This window comes from Zalophus californianus, chromosome X (assembly GCF_009762305.2).
Source record: "Zalophus californianus isolate mZalCal1 chromosome X, mZalCal1.pri.v2, whole genome shotgun sequence".
NCBI lineage: Eukaryota > Metazoa > Chordata > Mammalia > Carnivora > Otariidae > Zalophus > Zalophus californianus.
The window spans coordinates 69016784-69030007 of NC_045612.1; the positions used below are offsets into that span (position 1 = coordinate 69016784).

At 42.3% G+C, this 13224-nt stretch overlaps 1 long non-coding RNA gene across 10 annotated transcripts in view; it reads left to right on the forward strand.

Moving 5' to 3' along the window:
• Positions 1 to 380: 380 nt before the first annotated feature.
• The window catches only part of LOC113930622, a 61296-nt gene continuing 48452 nt past the window's right edge, over positions 381 to 13224 (forward strand). For 7 of the 10 annotated variants that reach the window (XR_003522553.2, XR_003522547.2, XR_003522544.2 and 4 more), the window contains exons 1-3: positions 381 to 594; positions 10168 to 10308; positions 10740 to 10926. This is a non-coding gene — a long non-coding RNA (uncharacterized LOC113930622). Of the gene's footprint in view, positions 595 to 1423; positions 1544 to 10167; positions 10309 to 10739; positions 10927 to 11592; positions 11697 to 13224 lie in introns of those variants that run through there. The other 3 variants (XR_003522545.2, XR_003522546.2, XR_003522548.2) reach the window with 2 other exon arrangements.

The following is a 13224-nucleotide window of genomic DNA, read 5'->3' on the forward strand; positions in this document are numbered from 1 at the left end:
TGATGGCTGTACAACTCTGTGAACATACTAAAATCCATTGCTTTGTACACCTTAAGTTGGTGCATTGTATGACACAAAATTATATCTCAATAAAACTTAACAACAACGAAAAGAACGCAAAGAGCAAATAAAGGTAGCCAACGGGGAGACTTGGCAAGGAAATGGTGAGCTAAGAATAGGAATGGGATTGACGAAGGAAGGATGGGCTGCAGAAGGGATGGTGATGGAGGCCGGTGAGACCAAGGGGAGGAGAGGTGGAAGAAGCAGGATGGGCTAGGGCCCTGGGCCCTGGGGAAAAGGTGAAGAAGGCCCGAGGGTTAACCCCTGAAAGGCGGTAATGGGTGGGGGTGGAGAGAAGAGGGCGTACTCCGCGCATGCGCCAGAAGCATACTGCGGCGGTCCCGGGGAGGCCGTGCTTTAACTGGCATCCTCGCTGTGGCTGCAGGCGCCGCTGGTTCTCTTTCGCCTTTCCAGTTCTACCTTGGCCTGTGCAGCCACCCTAGATCCGCGAACTTTGTGCCGCCGCTCCCTCTACCCTGTCTTGCGGCGGCCAGCGCTAAGAATTCACGCTACGACACTCGGTTCAGCCAGGAGGTAGGAGAAGAACATGGAGGGCGGCGGAGGGAGCTCGGGACGGGGAGATTCTTGATCTGTGTATTCTCCCGGTTCACGAGAGGAAAAAGTGGGGGACAGCATGGGCCTCAAGCCTACAAAAGGATGTTGAGCGTTTACTTTCCATTGTGAAAGGATACAGACTCTAATCAGGGTTGAGGCACATGAGCGTCGCTGTTTTCCATAACGTTCTGTTTAGAAATTTGGGGTTCCTCTTACGTAGCAGAAGGTGTATTTAAAGGATGGGCCTTAGTACTAGGCTCATCCAATTATAAGGGCTTTCTTTGCCTTTGTTCCGGGTGGTGGGTCTTACTACTGAGTCTGAGGGTACTCCAGCTCCTCCCTGGGGGCCGGGGCGGATTCCATCTAGATTTGCTCTCTGCGGTCACCTGCAGTGTTTCCACTTCCCTAGTGTATCACACGTAACTCCCATTAGGAAATGCTCGTAGTGTCTCTCCTTGAGTAGTGGGGCACAGCTATGGCGAGAAATACGTCCAGATAGCGTCAGGCATATGTGTATAAGAAGCGGAGGAGGGAGGGCAGGGAATTGGAGAGGATGGCCTTGGTGCGCATGTGTATTTGAGAGGTTGGGGGAGGCGCGGGATCACGCACGTATATTTGAGAAGGCCTGATGCGAGGGGGAAGGGCCCCCAGTTGGGGAGAATGGGAGGTAAGCACGCGTAAGCTTGGGGCGTTGCGGGGGGGGGGGGGAGGCGGCGTCGAAAGCGTAGCTAAGAAAGCAAAGTTTCTAGTACACAGTTGGCAGCCGCAGTTGGGAGGGAAAGTGAAGGCGCGCATGCGTATTTGAGACGACATTGTGACGGTTGGCTTTAGGAGGAGAGAGGAGCGCAGGCGTATTTCAGACAGAATGACGGGGAGGGGAGGCGCGCGCCGTAGGTGTAATTAAGATTGCAAAATGGCGAGGGGGGAGGTAAGTTGTCTTTGCTTGGCCGTCTTGGGCTAGGGGGCCCTGCAGAGAAGTAGAATCTGCCTTTCTGGTTGGGTGAGGGGATCTGCCGAGCGGGAGATGTCCTAGGCTGTGGCCAAATCCACCAGAAATTAACTCAGAATCTTAGCCTTTCACTGGCCCATTGATATATATGGGTTTGAAAATGCCGAGGCGATGATGACTGTACAAAAGGTTTCGGCAGCTGGCTGTGTGTAGGAAATGGGTAAAATGGGACCACTGGAGCTAGGCTACATTCCGGTAATACACATTTGGAAGGCTCTCTGTCAGACTTTGGGCCACTGTACTTGGCTCTGGACACATTCTCTCATCCCATCAGAGTAGCAGAACACAGTGATTGTAATATTGTGAGAATCTACTGTTAGGTTAGGCAGAAGCTCTTGATGTCCCCCACTGCAGAATATTGGTGTGAGGATTTGGCTGTGTTTCCAAGTGCTTGTTACACTTAAAACCTAGGATTTGGGCAAATGGTAATGATGGTATGAAGGTGACCTTTCCTCCAAATTATTTTTTTCTGTAAAACTTTAGCCTAGGGGGAAGATTTTTTGAGGTAGCTGTACTTGTCGTGGATCTCAGAGGGCTGTCAGTGAGGATCTACTGTAAATCGCTAAAACTAATAGTTTAGCACTTAAATATGTAGCACAAAGGGCACAGAATTCAAAATAGAAGAAACCGTTCTTGCCCAGTCATCCTAGCTATGATCTCATACTGGTCCTTTTACTTCTCTAAGCCCATTTCGCTATAGTAATAATTATATTTAAACGTCTATAGCACTTAAAACTATATGCCAGCTACTGGTCTAAGTGCTTTTACGTGTGCCTTAACTCATTTAGTACTCTCGACAATCTTAAGAAATAGCAGTACCATTATTCATATTTTACAAATGAGAAATGGGGGGGACACAAGATTAAGTAGTTTGTCCAAGGCTTTACATCCATCTGAATGGCTGAAACTGGATTTTCATCCAGGTTGTATGGCTCCATAATTCTGTGCTCTTGAACATTATGCTTTATTCCCCTGAAATGAGGGTTCAAAATTTAAAAGACCCTTCTTTTATGATTTCAGATTTTGTTTGTAATTTACCTGTGCTGTTTAAGAAAGGAGACCTGTTTGCTCTTGGCTGCTTTTTACTCCGTGCATTGTACAGGGTTACAGCTGTAGAAGACAAAAAGTAAAGAATTGTTGATTTGGAGCCTACGGGGGTGGCCATCCTTATCTACCCTTGTCTTCTATGCTTTTTGTTCTGCAGAGGGTTTAAAATGGCCGACTGCGGCAGGCTGGACACACCCTTCTTGTTTTGCCTGATTTGAGATCTGGTCAAATGCTCTGAGACAGCGGTCTTTTGCTGCAGTAGAGATTTTTTTTCTTACCCATTATTAATATTTCGGTGTGTTAATACAAATGTCCAATAGTAAAGGAAAGGTTCTTGTTTTTTTTTTTCTTATAATAAAAGACTGAAAATACATGCATTTCTTTTACTATTAGTTAGGATGGATTCACTGAAGTGCAGTCACTCTGTCAGTGTTTTTAACACTCCGCGTATACTGACAGATTTCATTCTGAAAAGGTCGTACCAATTTTTACTCACACAAGCATTGGGTCGTGTTCGTTTTGAAAAATATATGTTACGGATAACAACCAGTATTATTTTAATTTTGCATTAATTTGGTTATTGGGGAGTTTGGACTCCTTTTTCCTCCATATATTTCTTAGCAGTTTCATTTTCTTTCATGTGATGTTAGTTCAGGTCTTATACTGATTTATCTGTTGCAGTTTTAGTTTAGTGTTACTGTTATCATCTATTCGAAAGTGTTCTTCAAATTAAGGCTGTTACTCGAATTTCTGCAGTGTTACATACTCCAAGTTATTGTTTGCCTTTTAATTTTTGTTTTTAAATTTGGGGTTAGTAGAGATTCGAAAGCAAGTGGTCAAATCTCTTATCTTCTATTTTGTGATTTTTCTAACGTTGTTTAAGTTTGAATAGTTCCCTCAATCTAGAAATTTGGTAAATATTCATTGTAGCTTTGTCTGAGGATAACCATCAAGTTTGCGGAAAAAGGATCTGTAATTTCACCACCCAGAGATAACCCAGTGCTTATAAATGTGTTCACGTCTTTTTATTCCCTGCATTTTTCTACAGTTGATCATATATTTGTACTATTTTAAGTTGTGTTTTGAGTTTAACATTATAACATGCATTTTTCCACGTTAAACATTCTTGCAATTGTTATATAATGGTTTCATGATACCTTGATGCCTGAAAATATTTTTAAATTTTCAGTATTTTAAATGATGTAATGAATGCCTTTTCATTTTCATTTAGTTTTTATCTATTTTGAGTTATTTCTTTATAGAATAGAGTTCCAGAATTAGAATTGTTCATCAAAAAGTTTGAACGTTATAAAGACTTGCTATAGTAACATTTGAAAAAAAATTGTCATTTTTTCTGTACCCAGTTATTTAGGTATTTAGAAAAATCTTTTTTGCTACCTTATATGTAAGAGAATGGTATCTTTGTTTTACGATCCATTTCTCTGATTCCTGGTGAGGCTGGATTCTCAAATGTTAATTATTAGCTCTTTGTGAACTATTCGATTTGGGTCTGAATGTTATGTATTTGTAAGAGCTCTATACTATGTGTGCTGTAAAAGGATCTATTATCCCTTGTCATTTATTGCAAATGACAGATGCGATTTGTTGCACATATACTCCCGGTATATGTTGCCATTGAGTCTTAAGAAATGTTTGTGATTCCAGGGACAACTGCTTCGTGGGATACATGTCAGATTCTTGGTAGCCATTTTGAGATAACATTTGTCTGTCCTTTAAATAGATAGCCATGTCTTTTTATTTAAAAAGAGAGCACTCTTGAGTGCTGCATAGCATTGGTACGTCCTGGCTATGAGTGTGGAAAGAAGACTTGGCAACATTTTGTCCCTAATAAGAAACCAACTTAGACAAGACACAAAACAATAGAGCCCTCTCCCCATCCGTTCTGGGACTGATCTTATTTCGAATACTTAGGAGTGATCTGGAGGAGGATATGGACATAGTGTAATGTCCACATTTATAGATAACACTAAGCTCTTTGGGGGTGTAAAATGCTAGGAGGAACAAACTGCAACGCCTGAGAAGGCCTTGTGAATGTGGGCTGACAGTGGCAGAATGGAACAGTGTAGGCAAGAGCAGTATGATTACTTTAGGGGGAAATAGCATGTTAAGCATATAAAAGTGGCCTCAGAGACATTGGGTCCCAAGACGGGGATCTCAGTGTAAATGGCAGCAATCTATTGATGTCATCAGCTCAGTTTGCTGGTGCAGAGACGGAAGAGCCATTAAAATCCTAGGCCTTATTAGGAACAGTATGGGACACGGGAAAAAGTCCATCCTTTGTATAAGACCATCTGAACCAAATGATTAGTTAACACTAGTAATCTCTCCTCAGGGAGTCTCTTACTATCACTCAGTGTTGAAAAGTGGTTGGGAAGAGTGCATTACCTCCTTGTTTCATTTTTCTTATTTATTTTGTTATTTACGATTATGTAGGTAATTTAGAATAGATATTCCTAAAGGTTTTGGGGTGAGGTGTCTTGGAAGGTTTCCTGAAACTGGGTCTGTTATTTGTGGTTCAGAGAATCTGTTTAATTTTATTTATTAAGTAAACCTCTCTAAATTATTCCCAATACATGGGCTCTATACTATCTCATATATTTAATAACATTCTAATTTTTACTTTTTCAGTGAAGGGTAGGATTTAGAGGTGCCAAGTGATTTGTTACTGCTTTTTGCTATCCAGTTACACTGGGTTAGTCCAGGCAGTCGTTAGCCCCCATTTTTCAGCATTTTGTTAGTTGCAGGTATTAAACGAGGCTTATTGTGTGTGGGGGGGAGGTTGACAGATGTATAATAAGCAAAACAAAACAACAGAGCTTGTATTGTAGAGGAGGTGGTTGAAGAAGATCCTTTACGGGATGTCTCTGCCCATCCTAAGCGTGGGAGTTCCCAAACCCATCTCTGATCAGGAGTTAGGGAGAGTGTGGGTATTTGAAATAGCCTAAAAGCCTTTAACCTTTGATTTCTACTATTTGTTCCTTCCCTCTCTTGATGTTACAGCCAGCAGCAGCCTGGAGGAGCGCCCCCTGGAAAGAAATTTTACATCGGCCATTATAATACAACCTGATAAGTGTTGCAGCACTTACCAGGTTGTATTGTAATTGTCTGTGTATATGCCTGTCTCCCTTCCTATGTTCTCAGTTAGACTGTAAGCTCCTTGAGGGCAGGGACAGTGTCTTCTCCAGAGCCCAGCCTGGCACATTAGTAGGCCTCAGTAAATGTTTATTGGATGAATAAATGAATGAGTCATCAACAAACATTTATCGTGTGCCTGCTAAGGTGATCTCCACAGGCTCTGGACTGTCAACTGTTTATTCAAAATGCATGTGGTCAGAAACGTGCTATTTCTTTGTGGTTATGCATCCAAAGAGTTTTTCTGAGATAATGCTGTTTTTGTGTTTGGATTTCAGTCCTTGGTATTTACAGATGTTGCTACCGTTGCAGCTGCTGACACTCTCTTCCTTGGTGGGACCTGGGTGGTAGCTGCCAGATCAGGAGCCTCATCCTCACTGCCCAGTGTTAGCTATCTGTAGACTCATCCCCTTTTCACTTCTCTTCAGGTCATCCTTCAAATGGTGTTCCTAGGTAGGGCTGCACGTTCTAGATCAGGGGTAGGCAAATGCAGCCCGTGGGCTGCTTGGTTTTGCAAATAAAGTTCTGCTAGAACACATGTTATTTGTTGATTATTTTGTCTGCGGCCTTTCCGGCCTGCAACAGCGGTGTTGAATGACTACATCAGAGACCTGGTGGCCCATAAAGCCTGTCCTTTACCGAAAAAGATTGCCTGCCCAGCTTTGGATCATTACTCGACTGTGATGGTTTCATGTGCCTCTCCATTCACCAAAGATATTTCTCACATCTCAGAAACTCATTTATTTACCTCATTCATTATTGCTTATAACAGGTCTTTTTCCTATTTTACAGGTGGGCCAGCTAGAACACACTTCAAACTAGATTGATTATAAGGCCTCTACCAGGGTCCGACAGTTAGTCAGTTATACCATGTACTTCAGCATCAAGTTTGGAGCTTCATCTCTAGAAATTCCGTTTGTTAAATCCTAACCTGAAGACCGTGGCCATATCATACCTTGGTGCCTTATCCCTTGCCCCCCCCCTTCCTGCACAGCTCTTTGCAATGAGAATATGGAAAGTAACAAGTTAATGTGAGCTAAGGCAGAAAGGTAGGCCAAGGCAAATGTTTACGGGGTCTGAATGCTAATACACAAAGAAATGGGGTTTCTGAAATACTTACTTAGACTTCATACAGTTAGGGAGCCTGGACTTCCAAGAGCTTAGGGCCTTCCCCTTTACCCTCCCTAACCTTCCACACATTGTCTTGGAAACCTGCCTATGGGTGTATTGTGATTCATTTCGTGTCATTAAAAAGTTGAGAGCTCCCAAGTCCAATTCAAGGAAGCTAGATCTAAAAAACAAACAAAAAGGAAAGAATATAGGATAGTCTCATTCTAGAAGTAAAATGGTGGGAAAGGCCCTTACAGCATTGTTTTTCAAGCTGCTTGTTGGATTTTCCCCAGCATTTTATTGTGAAAAATTTTAAATGTACGTATAGAAAAGTTGAAGAACTGTACATTGAAAACCCATCTAACTACCAACTGGATGTTGCAATTAATATTTTGCTATATTTGCTTTATTGTATATTTATCCATCTTTGTCGGATAGGTTTTTTAAATGCTTGTGGTGGTGTCCATTTTGAGCTCATCTGTATCTGACCCACATGGTACTGAAAAATAGTTTCTTTTTATTCTTATCTATATTTCCCAAGTTGGAATGGATACTGCTGCAGCCTAACTATGTATAAGCAGATCTGCCTGGTAGTGAGATTCCAGGGAGAGAAGCCATTTGACGCCTGAAAGAAAATGTTTACAGTTCACTGTTTACTGGAAATGGTAGCAGAAGAAAAGATGGAAGTCCAGGTCCAGTCTCAGTGAATCTTTCCAATCAAATATTGCCCTACACTTCATTCACTTCACTGCCTGGGGGGAGGGGAACAGGTCGTTTTCTGAGCAGCTTCTGCCTGGTTCTTAGACTTGAAGGAAAAACAACAGGGTCACATCAGAATGCCCCCTAGGTGATTAAGGATTAGCACAACTCCTTGGAATTTTAGCAGATGGATTTTTAATTTGGAGTACGGTCGAATCATATTCTTTTGGACCTTTTCTATTAGCAATAGCCGCAGAGTCAATTTGGGAAGCACCACGAACTGAAATCTTAATTTCTCTTCGTCATGAACATGATAATGGTAAACGTTACCTGTTTGTGTCTGTCTCCCTTCATTTAAACTCAAGGGCAGAGACTGTATCGTACTCATCTTTGTAATTCTCATAGTAATAAATGTTTGAATCATTAAAAATGTATTGTTACATTTAATACCTATCACATGGGCAAATATTAAAAAAAATGTTATACTGATGTTGGTGGGGTTACCCAGTTTCAGTGTAATCCTTTGTAGGGTCAGTTGGCAATATATAATGTGGCAGAATAAAAATTGTATGTCTTTTTGACCACACAGTTTCATTTTTAGGGATATACCCTGAAATATTCTAAAGAAATCCTAAAGAAATATTCTAAGGATATTCTAAAAGATGTAGGTATGGGAATGTTTACAATGTTCATAGCAATAAAAAATGGAAAAACACCTTGCCTCTTCATGAATAATCATTTGGGTAGATAAATTTTGATGTTTTCATGTAATATTACAACATGGCATTAAAAGTAAAAATAGTCTTGTAGACGAATATTTTACTTGGAAAAATGTATCAGGTGTATTAGTTGAAAAAAAAGCTAGAGGGCAATAGTATGGTTTTCATCCAGTTTTTGTGAAATAAAAATTCATGTTTGTTTGTGTACATGAAAGTAATTAGGAGAACATACCCCGAGTGTTAAACTTTCTGAGATTCTGGGATTTTTTACTTTCCATCCTTAATATATTTCTGGAACTTTTTTCACGGTGTGTATTTATGACCTTCACAGTTAGACAAACGGAAAGTATTTCCCTTTTGAAATTTGTTGACCTAAACAGAAGTGGAATAAATCGGGCAGCAGGGGGGCTGGAAACTGGAGTAGTTTAGTTTAGAAGAGAGCTAGGTGGAGTGGGAGAAGGGAATGGAAATAAGATCTCTGTCTTCAGAGAGAGGCACTAACTACCAACTACTCTATTCTTGGCTCCTTAGTGCAGGCATTTCATAGTAAGGTGTCTACACTGACATTTGCCATTTATTTCCCAATTATGCCCGGTACAAATTTCTCTCCCCTTCTTGTCCCTCTGGGCTGTAATAAGTTCAGGAATTGCTGTCGGCAGGTGCTGCTTGTAGGTGTGCAGATCGTGCTCTAGTAACAGCTGCTTTACTTTATCTAGTAAAGAGATGGCTCAGACTCATCAAGTCTCCTGCTCCCCTTCCCCACTTGCAGCAGGAGAGCTTTCTGCCAGGCTCTCAAGATTACTAGTAGACATTCTAAGACATTTTTGCTGATGGGGAATGCAGTAGTTAAAAATGAGCCCTGAGAAACTGCTCCTTGAATTTCCCTGGGGCTCAAGGGTTGTCTGCCTTTCACTGGGTAATAGGAAACCTAGTTGCATTCACTGGTGCTGCCAGCATCTAATGATTTTAATAGCTTGGGCTTTGGGCCATTGCTGAATTGCCAGATTTCTGGGTTGCTTTTCATGCTAAGCAGCTAGGGACTGGGAAACTTAGAGGCGTTAGGCGGCTTTCTTAGAAAGAAAGGACCCCTGGGGATCTTTGGCTTATCCTGTGTGGGTCTTAGGTCTCAGAGTCCCATTCCTTCCTAGTGGTTGAGTCTTGGGAGATAGGGGAGTAGCCATTGGCCTGCCTAGCTCCCTTTGATCATTTTGATAACCTGGGCAGCAGATAAGGCAATAGATAGGTTTGATTCCTTTCACACACAGGTAAAGTGAGTCCTGGTGGGAGTTGAGATTGTGAATGACAGGCCTTGGCCCAGAGCCCATACTTTTCCTCATTAGTGTGAACCAAATGCCATCCAATGACTAGATAGAGGGAGGTTTCATCCACTTTTAGGGAGCTCTTTTTAGCCAGGATTACAGAATGGAGGGTCATAACTGCCAGACAGAAAAGGGCCCCTAAGAAATCAAGTTTACCCCACTCAGAGGTAGGGATATTGAAGTCTAAAGAGGGAAAGACTTGCAGGCAGCTAGGCAGATCAGCATGAGTTAATACCTGAGTTCTAACCCTTTGATACAGCCAGTTACTTGGTGTCTCTGTACCCGAGTTACCCATTTAAAATGGATATACGAATTCTTACTAAATAATAATTGTAGGCATTGCAACAGTCTGCCATATAAAGAAGAGAGCAAAATCTGAGGTCCATGGTGTGGGCTGGATGACTTGACCAAGGTGGTAAAAGTAAATCGAAGCTGTATCTCAAACCTTGGCTATTGTCTTAATATTTGTTTCTTCTTCCTTCTCTCTATCCTACAGGTGACACCAGATGTGGTCAGAAGCCATGCCACTGGTGAAGAGGTATATTGAGCCCCGCCTGGCCCAGTGAGGTTACTAGAGAATTGGGAGAGGCTTAGATCAACATCCTGCACATGGTTATCAAATCAGTGTGAAGTCTTGGTAAGTGGCTAGTGGCTTTGGCAGGCTAGCCCAGTTGGTGGGAAGGGGCAGGGAAGGTGGTCTTAGTAGGTATTAGGCGATTACATGATAGTTTCCCCATCATGGTATGAATAAAAAAGGTCTTAAAATGTTCAGACTGCACTAGAAAATAATGAGCCTAACCTTTCATTTTTTTCATTCTCCCATTTTTGCAGATGGGCGAATTGCTTATCTTGCCCAAGATTATAGCTAGTTGATGTAGGAAGTGGATTTTAATGTAAGCCAGTACTGTGTCTTCTACCCAGTGCTTCCTCTAGGTCCCATTTGAGTCCAAGGAGGCTGTGTGAGACAGAAATGTTTTTTATTCCACACTGAAAAATTTTTATAATAGCCTCTGAGGTGGTTCTTGCCCAATGAAGGAAATGTTCATGGTGTAAAAATTTTTTATGCAGAAAATCACCTGGGATGCCTGTTAAAAATGCAGATTCCTGGGCAGCCAGAAACCTTGTCATTGGTCAAGAGCAACACTAAGACCTACCTGTCACGTATATTGAGGCTTCCTGCCCAGTGGGTTCATCAGCAAGCCAGAACGAATCACCATTGCCATGGATGTCCTTGTGAGGCAGTTGGGAAGCCTTGGTAAGTCGCTGGTGGTTTGGGTGGGGGTCCCCCAGTTGGGAGTAGAGAAGAGATGGTTGTGATGTGGCACTTCCTCCCTTCCTTAGACAGTTATTAATTGCTCACTAGTTGCCAGAGACTATTCTAGATATTAACAGTTCTGCCATCATGGAACTTTCATTCTTGTGAGAGTAGACAACGGAATAAAGAACGAGTAAAAGCAGAAAGTATCATAAATGTTGAAGTTTTTCCATTACGGTATGAAAATTGTGTTAAAAATGGGTAGGTTAGACTAAGCAACACCTTGTGTTTTTTCCCCACTTCCCATTCTCCCTTTTTTGTTTTAAGATTTTATTTATTTATTTGGGGGAGAGAGAGGGAGAGCAAATGAGCACGCACAAGTTGGGGGAGGGGCAGAGGGAGAAGGAAAGAGAGAATCTCAAGCCAACTCCGCACTGAGCTTGGTGCTCGACGCGGGGCTCAATCCCACGACCCTGGGATCATGACCTGAGCCAAAATTAAGAGTCGGATGCTTAATTGCCTGAGCCACCTAGACGCCCCACCCCCATTTTCCCTTCTAATACTTGCCACTGTCTTTCAGTACACTGGAGGCCGAGCAAGCTGAGCATGGGGGCAGGGTCGTAGATGATGAAAGCAATCTTTTTCCTTTTTGTAACCCCTCACTAGGTTGAATTGGGAAGGATGTCTTTTGGAAAGTGTTTGAGAGAGTCTGCCAGCTCTTCCACACGAGTGAACATGTAGCAGAAGAGGGGGTCCTCTCAGTGATTAAGGTAACACAGTGACTAGGTAAATAGGGGAGGAAAGGATGACTGCCCTGACTCCTGTCAGGGAGGTTCGTAGAAATGTCCTTTCCAGGGGCCAGTACCTTTATAAAGTCTGCAGTTTATTCCGTCATACATCCTCCTCAAAACAATTGGGGTAAATTACATGCTTACCCAGTCTATGATCACCCCTGCAAAGGATCAGGACTGAAGCGGTTCCCAAGTAAACAGGGTTGCATAAGTTACATGTCACAGATACATAACCCATAAGGGGAGAGTCTATTCTTTCTAACCAGATTTGTTGGGAGTTTTTATTAGACAGTGGAGCTACATACATCTTGTCAAAAGTCAGCTCATAGCAGAGGCTCATTATTTCAGCAGCAGCCAAGTATATAGCACTTTGGGTTACTAATTTCAGAGGCAGCAGGGTCTTCTGGATTGCACTTAAACCAGCTGGACTAGTATTCATTTTTGGCTCCTAAGGGGTACAGCCCCTGATAGGCTCCAGGGAGCACTTACATGGTCCAGAGTTAAAGTGGGCAGCATATATAGTATGACCATCCCTGGGCTATCTCTGTAGAGGCCCACCCCTACTGTAAGCTCTTTTAAAGAATGCCAGATCATTCCTTGGTGTCTGCCATTTTTCATAAAAGTAATAAAGGTCACCTTTTCCCATGAGGATGGTCTTGAGATGGTGCCTTCATAGCATAAGTTTCCCCATATGATCTCTGGAATATTTGGATAATTCCTACTGACAGAATTAGATAATTAACCTGCGCCGGGAACCTGAATGATAGGAAAATTGTCTTTTCCCTAAGGAGAAGCCTGGGATAGCCATTCATACAAAGGGAGTTCCCATATTCCATGTCCTTCACAACTTATTTTTTTAAGATTTTATTTATTTGTTAGAACGAGGGAGAGAGAGCACAAGCAAGGGGAGTGGCAGGCAGAGGGAGAAGCAGGCTCCCCACTGAGCCGGGAGCCCGATGCGGGGCTTGGTCCCAGGCCCCTAGGATCAGGACCTGAGACAAAGGCAGACGCTTAACCGACCAAGCCACCCAGGTGTCCCCCTTCACAGCTTATTTTTAAAATGACATTGGTCTTGTATAAGGATATGAATGTTAGCATGCTGTCAAAAACCAAGTCTTCCTATCTCTTTCTCTATATGGGCCAAAATGGATTATATAAATCTGGCTTTTGCTATCTGAACCCCAGTTCTTTTCCTAGGGTTTCCATATTCCCATTATCTGCTCTTTTTTTTTGTGACAGCAGGTCTGTTGTGGTTTTTTTTTTTTTCTTTTGTCGTTCTTTTTAGGCTTGCCATCACCCCTGTAATAGCACCCATGCACAACTTTTGAAGATTTTCTGTCTGAGGTCATATAACAATAACAGTGATTATCAGTTAATTATAAGTGCCTTTTATGTTCTAGGCAAGGGGTTTGAATGTATTTGTCATCTCATTTTAACTTAACAGTAACCCTGGGAAGTCTGATTTGTTCCTGCTTTACAGACAGTAAAGCTGAGGACCAGAGAGGTG